We start from the raw sequence: 10,026 nt of genomic DNA on the forward strand, positions 1-10,026 counted from the left end.
TGCAAAGAAAAACATGCTATTTCTAACAGCCAACCCTGCAGTTTCATCTGAGAATCTGGCTTGTTTCTTCCTCTTGCACATTGTCACCGGCGATAAAGATTCTGCCCCAGGCACGCTTTCTGTGACACATTCAAAACTGAGTCTGATTGCACAGGTCAGTCTGGGTAGATTCTAGTGAATAATGTTGCTGATGATAAATGAGAGGGAGGTGGAATTTGGCGTCCATTCACCTTTTTTGGGTGTGAGGGTTTGCTGATCGTTAAAATCATTCAGTATGAAAGTATAATTTGCTCAACAGTAACTAATCCAGCGTCATCCACAAGTGAGCCACATCCTAGGCTCCTTGTTCTGCTCAGATACAGACAAAAGTTCAGGGAAAGACCTTGCTAAAGGAAAAATAAGAAACATCAGTGCTGTTTCCTGCTCTTCTCACTGGATATGTATTTAGTTCTCACTGGATATGTATTTAGGTATATGGTGATGAAGGTGTTGACTTTGACTAGGTGCTTTTGAGCTAGTTTCCTCATCTTATAACTGATCACTCTGTGCTTCATCTCCCCAGCTTTGGAGACAAGGATACTCAACAGGCAGGAAGTCAGAAAGAATGTACCAAAAAAATCATCTTCATGTCCCAACCATATATCAAAAGCTCCCTAGTGTTCTAAAACACTTAAAATCACTTGAAAAAGAACAAAACCCTCAACAATTCTCCAAACAAGGGAACAAGCAAGCAGAAAAGAATCTCTTTCTGGTCCTAAATCCAGTAATTGCAGAACCAGTGAGTGAGACACCAACCCAAAACCAGGAAACCTCCCAGGACCATAATATTCATCCTGGCTTCTTGCCCCAAGGTATAGTCCAGTCTCTTGCTTTTTTTAGGTGAAAAGAGAAAATCTCACCTTTGAAAGTATGAATAATCAATAGGTTACAATACCCTCTGTCCCTCACCTGCCAGCGCTCTTGGTTATAGTCCTACAGCCCAGGATCATTGCTGAGACTGGCTGCTTCTCATCTCTTATCTGCTACTTGCTCCCCTTGGTTGTAGTCCTCAAAGCCACGTGTGGAGAGCTGGGGCCTGGTTGATTCTCTCTGAGGGACAAACCTGCATGGAGCTGCTCTGCTTGTTAGTTTAGGGAAGTAGTTGAAAGCACAGTCCCTCCCTTAAGACTCCTCGCTGGAGTCAGTAGATGCTGAGATGGGGTGTGACAACCGTCACAGCCTTGGGACATCTTCACCAGACTGCCTTCCTCCAGCCAGGATTGACAGGTAGTCTGTAAGCAGGTCTGCCAAAGATCTCATTAAGGGAAATGTTGGCAATTCACTTGGTTTCTAAGCTAGAAGAAGAGAGTTCCTCTGTATAATCCAACTAAATTGGGTTTAAAATCATTTTCTGTGTCTTTAAATAGTTCAAATTCTGCCTCTAATTAAATTCCCATTAATAATGCTCTTGGCTATTTAGTTACTGTAGCAGGGTTAAACATTCCCTAAGCCTCTTGGTTTAATTGACTTTGATAATACAGCTAAAGCTGTTAAAATAAGTTCAACACATCTCTCACAGAGATGGGTTTATGTTGCAATGTCTACAAGGATTCAAGCCTTTGGGTGCACACCTGATCTTCTAAATGAACCTGATGTTTTGCAGGTCTTAGCAAGCCAGACGATCGCTCTATATTTTCTCTCCAGGGCTCAGAATAGTTCCTCATGAAAGCCTGGCTCAAAAAGCCCTGAAATCTGATAAAATGTATAGATTTATTGTGAGTTTCCAGCCAGGTCAGGGGCTGAGTTCTAGACGGGAAATGGTTTTGGTTTTCTGAAATGTTAGATGATCTGGCCAACACAAACCAAACATGAGCTGTCACAAGCTTGCTAATAAGTCAGACGGTGGCGCTATCAATGCTGGTTTTGAGACTGATAAAAGGAGCCTTTTAATGTGCTACTGTTATACTTTTTTCCTTCTCTAAACTGATTTACTGATTTGAATTGCTCCACTAGGGTTTGAGAACCAATTCACACAGAGATGTTTAACGTTGTTCCACACTCACTTTTGTTTCCAATGCAAAGGAGAAATGAGCAGGAATTCTTTGATGCAGATAGTGGATTGAGATGATGAACTCAGTATTAATAGGACACAGAGCTACGTAAGCTCAACAGAGGGATATGACCAGTTTAGAAGCAGCAGCATCTCATGGAGGTGGAGATGCCCCAAAACTCAGTTAGGTTCCCTGACAGACTGTGTTTTTCCCCAGTGTGATCTGGAGTAAATACTTTTTTTTTCTGTCCCACTTCCCCTTTTACAAAGTGAAAATTGGGAAACTTGGCTGGAAATACGATTGTGTTATGAGTGGAAACATGGCTTTTGGCTTTACTTTGAGAGTCTATTTTTTGTCTTTCTCATTGCTTTCAGTGCCTCTGCTTTGTTTAATTTATTGATCTTCTCTAAGCATTTCTGGTGCCTTTGCCTTTGTTTGGAGATTTGCCTCTCCATCTGCTCTGAAAATGAAAAAAAATAAATAAATCCCCTGAGCCAAGGCTGAATCCACTTGCAATAGCAAAGTCACATATACTTCACTGGTCTCCCCATTTCATAGAAAGGGAAAATGAGGGATAAAGGAAAAAGAAACAGCTCATGCGATATCATGGAACCAGTCATGAGTTGGGAAAGAAACTGCAGAATGGGTGAGCGTGACCTTGAGCTGCTCTCAAAACTAGGCTCAGTACCCGAGACTGCAAGAAAGGCCTCTAAAGGTCTGAGCAAATCCCTACAGGCTGCCTGCGGATTGTCCTCATGGTGGGGGGGAGATGGAGCTGTGCTCACTGCCATTGCAGTAGTCCATTTTACTGACACAGGCTAGCCCTTCTCCAGGCTCCCTCCCTCAGCCTTGGCCTGATGCCAGCGAGACAGTGCTGCATACCCAAGCTCCATGCTGGAAGTGGTCCCATGCATCACTCACTGCCTCCTTGTCCAGTGTTAGATAAAACAGTTCAAAGGATGGAAATGTTCATTGGTGAAGGTAACTAGCACGGGTTGCTCCAGCAATCCAGGCCACACAATTTTGCAAGACAGTCTTCAACATCATCTGTTTAGAAACTCAGTGAAAGTTCTGATTCTACAAATCATCTTGGCGGGTAAACAGTGCCAAAGCTAGCAGAAAATAGTGCATTTGTAAAGTTTGGGGAGGAATGGAAGCATTTTTCTGGTGCCAGCTTCTATCAGACTTAGAAATGGTGTCCAGAAACATGATCGAGCTCCTAGCAACTTGGCAAAAATAGCATATAATGCAATAGAAAGGGTAGTGCTCAAAACCAGGCAGATCAAGTCATGGTGTCCACTGTGACGGAAAGGTCTCTTTTATCCCAAGGGCATTCTGATGTCCAAAAGAGAGTATAAATAGCTCTTGAAGAGGACAAAGACAGCAACTTGGCAGCATTCCCTGGCATCTCCTCAAGCTGACGTAAACCCATTTGCTGGCTAGCTCACTGGAGCAGCTGAGGGAATCCTGGGTGATGGATATGTGGTGTTTCTCCAGAAGTCCTTCACTGCAGATAATCCTTCACCAAAGGTGGACTGTGCTGCCCTTCTCAGTATTCTTGCTGCCTTGATTCCTGCTGATTTGAATGGCACCTACAAACTTTTCAGGATTCGGACCATAGAGTCTGGGACATGACCATTATTATTGTATAAATTGAACATCATAAAACAACAGGCTTTACTTCAGCTTTCCTGCTGACAATTAACTAAGATAATTCACTCACATTAGTAGAATGAAGTCACTGCAACTGCTGTCCCTAGTGCTGGGCCCAGAATGACAAAAGTTGACAAGTGTGGTAGTGTACCAGCCAAAATCTTTTGCTTTCTCTCTGTGCGCTCATTCATCTGTCCAGCCACCCCCAGGGACTCTAGCTGAGGATCTCTCCCATCCACGTGTCTGCCCATAGGATCTCTGTAACACTTCTGCTAGTGAAAGTTATTTTACAAGGCTGCTCCTCTTCTTGGATGACCCTATGCTCTTTATTACTACATCTTCCTATCCTGCTCCTTTTGTAAGGTTTGCCTTGATCCAGCTGGTATGTTATTCACCTTATAGAAAAAAAGATGCCCACAGTGACCCTAGTCTTTACAAATGATAAGCCTTATATTGCTGGTTCATTAAAGCAAGTGTAAATATAACCATCCTGTCACCCTGTAAACCTTGTTTTTGTGAGGGCTGGTGGGGTCTTCTCACAGCTGTGCTGAAGACTGATCCTCTCCGACACTGTTTAATTTACTAGGACAGAGCTAACTTTAGAGACTTCTGGGCCAGGCCAGCGTTGCTGGTGCCACTGCGTGGGTGGAGAAGTCAAGGCATGGAGGGAGACTATGAGTAACCCAAAGTTTTGCAGGTGGTCAGCAGGAGAGCCGGGAATAGTGCCCAGGAGACAACTCCGTTCTTAGCTCCCGGGACGGGATGTGGGCAAGGTTAATGTGGCAAATAAAAAAAGATCCCTCTGAAATAAATGTGACCTATAAAATACATAAACATTGACTAGCCATAAACAGCATTTACTGTTTACAGCATAAGAGCACAAGGATATTTGCCAGCCATTTGCAGCTTAAAGGATAAACAGTAGTTCTTTTGATCTTAAGTTGTCGAAAGGGTCGTATTTAAAGCAATTCATTTCTCCACAGTCTTTCACCCTTTACATCATTTGTTTTGCCTTACACTGATCCCACTGCTGTAAATATCACTTCTGCAGTAAAGTGGTGTTGCAGTAAATATCCTTTCTGATAAAGACGCAGGCTGAGGGGGACTCCTCCACTCCTAGTAACAAGCAGTGAAATAGAAACGCCGCGGGGATAAAACATGAGAATTGGAGCTTTGACTAAATGGCAGCGTCCATCACAGTTTCTCCAAATATTTGAAAAATGGTGGCTGTGAATCCAGCTCAGAAACACTTACATGAGAACCTCAGAGGAAGCCTGAAAAAAGGCAAAAAAATTACTATTTTACTAAACCTCTGAGTTTTCTGGTGGCTGGAGGGCAAGAAAGCTATGTTTACTACAACTACCACGTTTGTTTAGAATGAAATAAAAATCAACAATAAACTACTCAGTATTTGGCTGCTTGTCCCTTCCCAAGTCCTCTCCTTTCTCTGCTGTCTCCATGGCCAACAAGCTGCACCTCCAGATTCCTCCTAGGAAGTATTTATAGTCCAGGGCTAGAAACACATGCAGCAATGTGGACAGTTTAGGTCTGATGGGCCTGAAATTTTAAGGGAGTTTGGATCCAAAAGCTACAGTGTTTAGCAGTAATATCTTGTTTGTGAGGATCTTCCATTTGATATTTAAGAGTTAAAAAAAAAAATGCACTGGTAACAACAATAATATTTCAGCCAAGCGCACATCATTTATACAGATGTGTCTGTGTGGGGAGCATGAGTGACAGAAAATACTTGCTCTTGCAATAGCTGGAGGTGGGAGGTTTTTCATGCGTTGGCTCAGGGGTCCCCAGGCTTCTGGTCGTATCATTAGGGGTGGCGAATCCTGCAGCTCAGGAGATGATGTGGAGTTGTTGAGTTGTTGGGCCAACAGTCACACACCTCTTCAACGCACCTTGCATATGACCAGTGAGCTGCCCCCTGCCCACTGGGAAGCCTGACTGCAAAGTGTTATTTGCAATAACTGACTACAAACTGATTAATTGTTTTGGATTTTTTTTTTCTTTTTAAGAAAAATCCAATACCTTCTGTTCAAACTGTAATGAAAGTTTGGAAATGTCCTGAGAAGCAGAAGTCTGATTTCCTTTCTCCCACAGCAGATCAGCCCATTGTTCTGGTTCATTTATGTGGAAGCGACTTAGTGACTGATTCATTTTGATTTTATCGTTTTGGTTTGTTACACTGTGAAATTTATACTAAGATATTAAATGTAATAGTGCTATGTTTATTGGAAATATGTAAATATAAAACTAAAATACTGTTTTAAAATAAAACCTGAACAAAACAAATTGGAAGACTAAAATGCCAAATAAAAACAAAGCATTTCCGCATTATAGAAGCAAACTAAAATGTCATTTTTTTTTGGCTTTTTCCATCTAATCTACATTCTTGCGAAATGTTATGCATACAGTGATAGAGAATGAATCTGCATTTATATAGTTTACACCATCAGACTTGCTTGTTGTCGAAAAATGTCAGATGAGAAAGCCACCACCTTTCCCAGCTGATCACAGTCCTTTTTAGTCTATGCTCGCTTCCTTATATTTCTTATTCTTAAACTGGGCCTTACTTTTTCCTGCACATCCCAGGGCTGGCAAATTTGGGAATGCAAGTAATGAAGGCATCCTGCAGGCAGGTGTGATGTCTCCTGCTTTACCAGTCTCGGTTTCAGGAATCAGAAAAGGTGATTGGGAAAACAAGAGGGGATCGGAAGGAGAACTCAGCACAGCAAACAAACCGTGAATACGTTTGCAGCACTCTGGCGCATCACGCAGAGCTTCGCAGCACCTGCCACCGAAGGAAAACCTTGCCGGGACGCAGAGGGTGACGCCAACTTCCCTGATCAGTCATGCTGGGGAGGGCGATCCAGGCTGGAGTCTTCTGCCAAACCCAACTGCCTCTGAACAGCCATTCATTTCAATTCAGGCAGAAACCTTGGCCGCAGTTAGGTTGTGTCAGTACTTACGGAAGTACAAAGTCTTTCCAGCCCTGCAAAGCACTTCTAATATTATGATTTTCCAGCTGAAGTGTCCCAGCAGTTTAAGCACTCTGATGGTGAGCCACACGCTGCTGTGTCATTAAGTGTTTCATCCGTGCTGCGACATCCAGACGGGGCAGCCAAGCTCACTGCAGCCACGCTCATCGCCTCCACGCTGGCCGATGGCAGACACCAGCAACCGCGGCCCCGTACCGGCGACCCCAGGACAGCCCTGCTCCGCCAGCAGCTCCAGCTTCTCTGCCACTGCCAGTGCAGGTTGGAGCAGGGAGGTTGCAGCCATCAGCGCTGAGTGCTTTTATGGAATGGGACTTTGTGCAAGCAGACATCACTTTCTGCTGAGAACCACTGGAGATTTCTCCAAAAAACTGATGTTTGCCACCATTCTGCTGAGAACAGGCCAGAGAGAGTCATAATCTGAACAAGAAGCAGAGAGCCACAGGCCAGGGTGCAAACCCAGGCTAGAAAACCCATATAGATTTGTCTTTCGCTCTTGCTTCCCACTTTCTTTGCCATGACAAAAAGTGTTTGGGTGCTGTCTTGCTTAGCCTTTTTTCTCCATGTGCGCTCAGATAACACAACAGGACCATAGTTAGGGAGAAAAGCTCTCTGGCTTTGCACAAGAATTTACTATCTGTCTGAAGCATTTGACTTTGGTGGGAACAAGATGGGCCCAGGATCTTCTGCTGAACTTCCAGTAGTGGGAGGAAGGAATGGGTCTGGTATTTAAAACAAGCGCTTCTTTAGTAAAGGGACATATGTGTTGATGTGTTGGAGGGAGAGACAGATCTTCCTTGCTCCGGGACACGGGAAGCCCACAATAGTGGCTCTGCAGAATGGCAGGGCTGCTCTGGGGCCAGCACGAGCCATTAATGGTTTGTCTGTTTATGTTGCGAGTGGGCTTGGGAAGAGCTGTAAATGCATATTTTCCTCTTGAAATATTGAATCCAGTGTTTTCATTTTCTGAGGCCTGGGGAAAAATTATGTTTCATATTTTAAAAATAAACACTGCTTTTACAGAGGTATAAATGCAGACCTATAGTATCCAGCACACCTTTGCCTCTCGCCTTATTTTCAAAGCTTTAATGTTGCTTGTGTGCCCCAACCTCCGCTAGCGAAAATATTCACCTGAAATGTATTTATCTTTCTTTGCTAATTAGCAGCAAAATGACACAGAGAAACTTTATATTTTCCTCAGCAAGAACAGCCATAGAGACTTCATTTATGGAGGGCTCTGAATGATCCCTATTCATGGCAAGCAAGTACTGTCTGCACCAATAGGTCCTTGTATGCATGGCAGAGTAACAGGAGAAACCCCATCGTAGACAGAGCTGGAGGTAAAATCTCCAGGATTTTACACTTTTATTTCACTTTGTTCCCTAATCATTGTAAATGTATGTGTGTGTCTGTGCTACATACATGGAGGGCGTTATGTACCTGTGTGCATTTAAGCAGACAGATACCTGTGTATAGTACTTATACATATTTGCACTCATTTAAATTCACACATATGCAAACACATTCATGAAAAGCATGCATGGAGGAGAGTTATGTGTCTACATACATGTCCACATATACATGTGTATATATATGTGCACACATACGCAGTCATGTTTATATGCATGTATGTTCATGTGCATATATATTTATGCATACATTCACAGGCACACACATATAGAGAGAGATTTTATATAGGGCTCTCTCTGTGTGCATACGCATCTACAAATGTCTGTGTGTGTTTTCTGCACTGATTCTGCAATTTTCACGTCCTGCATGGTAGCCCTTTTAATCCCAGGGGGCTCTGAAGTAAGAAGTAAACGAAATAAGATGCCACCAAGTTTGGAAAAGGGAAGGTGAGTCTGAGCCTCAGTGACAGAAAGAGGTGAAATGGGAGCAAAACAAGCTCAGTGGAAGCATTTGCTCCTTCTGGTTAAAAATTTCCAAGTAGCTCTGGAGATGGGGGAAAGCCTGTGGTTGTGTTTGTGTACACCTGGGAAGAGACAGGATAGTAGTGGGACAAATCCATGCTGATTTTGCACGAGAACATATTCATCTTTTAACACCTTAATGAACATGTTTAATGTTAAAATTGTTACAGATAGTCCGGCAACTTCACTAAGGACAGGTCCTTTTCTCCCTGATCAAAGAGCCTTGTTCTACAGGAGCTCTCGGTCTCTGTTGAAGCCCTTTTGGAGTAAAGAGTGACTCAGAACAAGGAAAGAGGAACTGGCCTTTGAATTAAAGGTAGTTTATCATGGTACTGCACTAACATAATGCAGATGAAATGGATGAGCGCTCCAAGGGTGTGCAGTTAGAAAGGTGAGCAAAGACTAATCAGTCACAGCGGGAGGGCTTTAATCAACCAACAATAGTGTAGCATTAGAGTAGTTAAAGAAAAAAAAGAAAATAGATGCACTGCTTTGTGATGAAACCATCATTAAGTCCATCTTACTCTAGTACCAAAATCTCCCTGCTGCTCTTCTTCATAGAAGATATTGGCTTTCTGCTCACTTGCAGCACCATCAGTCTTATTTGTTGATTTAGATTATTGGCTTTTTGTGGCAGGAGCTGTCTCGCCCTCATGTGTGCAGGTCTGACCGCTCTGCTGTAAAAAATAAATCTAAATTATAATCCGTCTGTCTTTCCTGCGTTTTTTGTCTATTTATCTGGTTTAGGTGACTGAGTTCTTTCTCTCTCTCTCTCTTCTTTCCCTTTCCCTGCACTCCTGCAACGGCGGCACAGCCTCACAGAGAAGTAACTGTTTCCCTCAGGAAGAAATTCGCTCTGTATCCTACTCGTTTGCTGGTGTCTCCCCAAGCCTTGCTCTCGTCTTCCTCTCGCCTCCTCCTGTGCCAGAGTATTTGCCCGCAAATTAAGCAAAAGCAGCGAAGCCCCCCGGTCCCAGCGGCCGATTTCCAGCCCCGCGCTTGGCAAACGCGTGGACCGAGACATTGATTTGTGCGACTCTGTTCCTGCCCCCTGCCGCCACCTCCCCCTTCCCGGCTTTCGCCGCCGCAGGAAGGACACGAGCCTGACGCACCGCAGACCGTTTACCTACGGCGGCAAAGCCCAGGATATGCAGATGGGGGCTGGTGATTGACAGGTTAACCCCAGTTCCCCAGGGCTGGCTTCACTGGTCCCACTGTTAGGGCCCCAGATTCCCCACATACCAGGCCGTCGCTGGTCTCTTTATAGCTCCCCGTCCCCTTCGCCGAGCAATGAGGCCGTTGTGGAGGGGCCGGGGGGCCGGCGGCGCTGGACGTCCCTCCCCGTCGATAATCTTCCCCCCTCTCTCTCCTCACCTTTGTGCCACATCTTCTCCCAGGCGTCGTTGC

Source organism: Apteryx mantelli, chromosome 27, assembly GCF_036417845.1.
Source record: "Apteryx mantelli isolate bAptMan1 chromosome 27, bAptMan1.hap1, whole genome shotgun sequence".
Taxonomy (NCBI): domain Eukaryota; kingdom Metazoa; phylum Chordata; class Aves; order Apterygiformes; family Apterygidae; genus Apteryx; species Apteryx mantelli.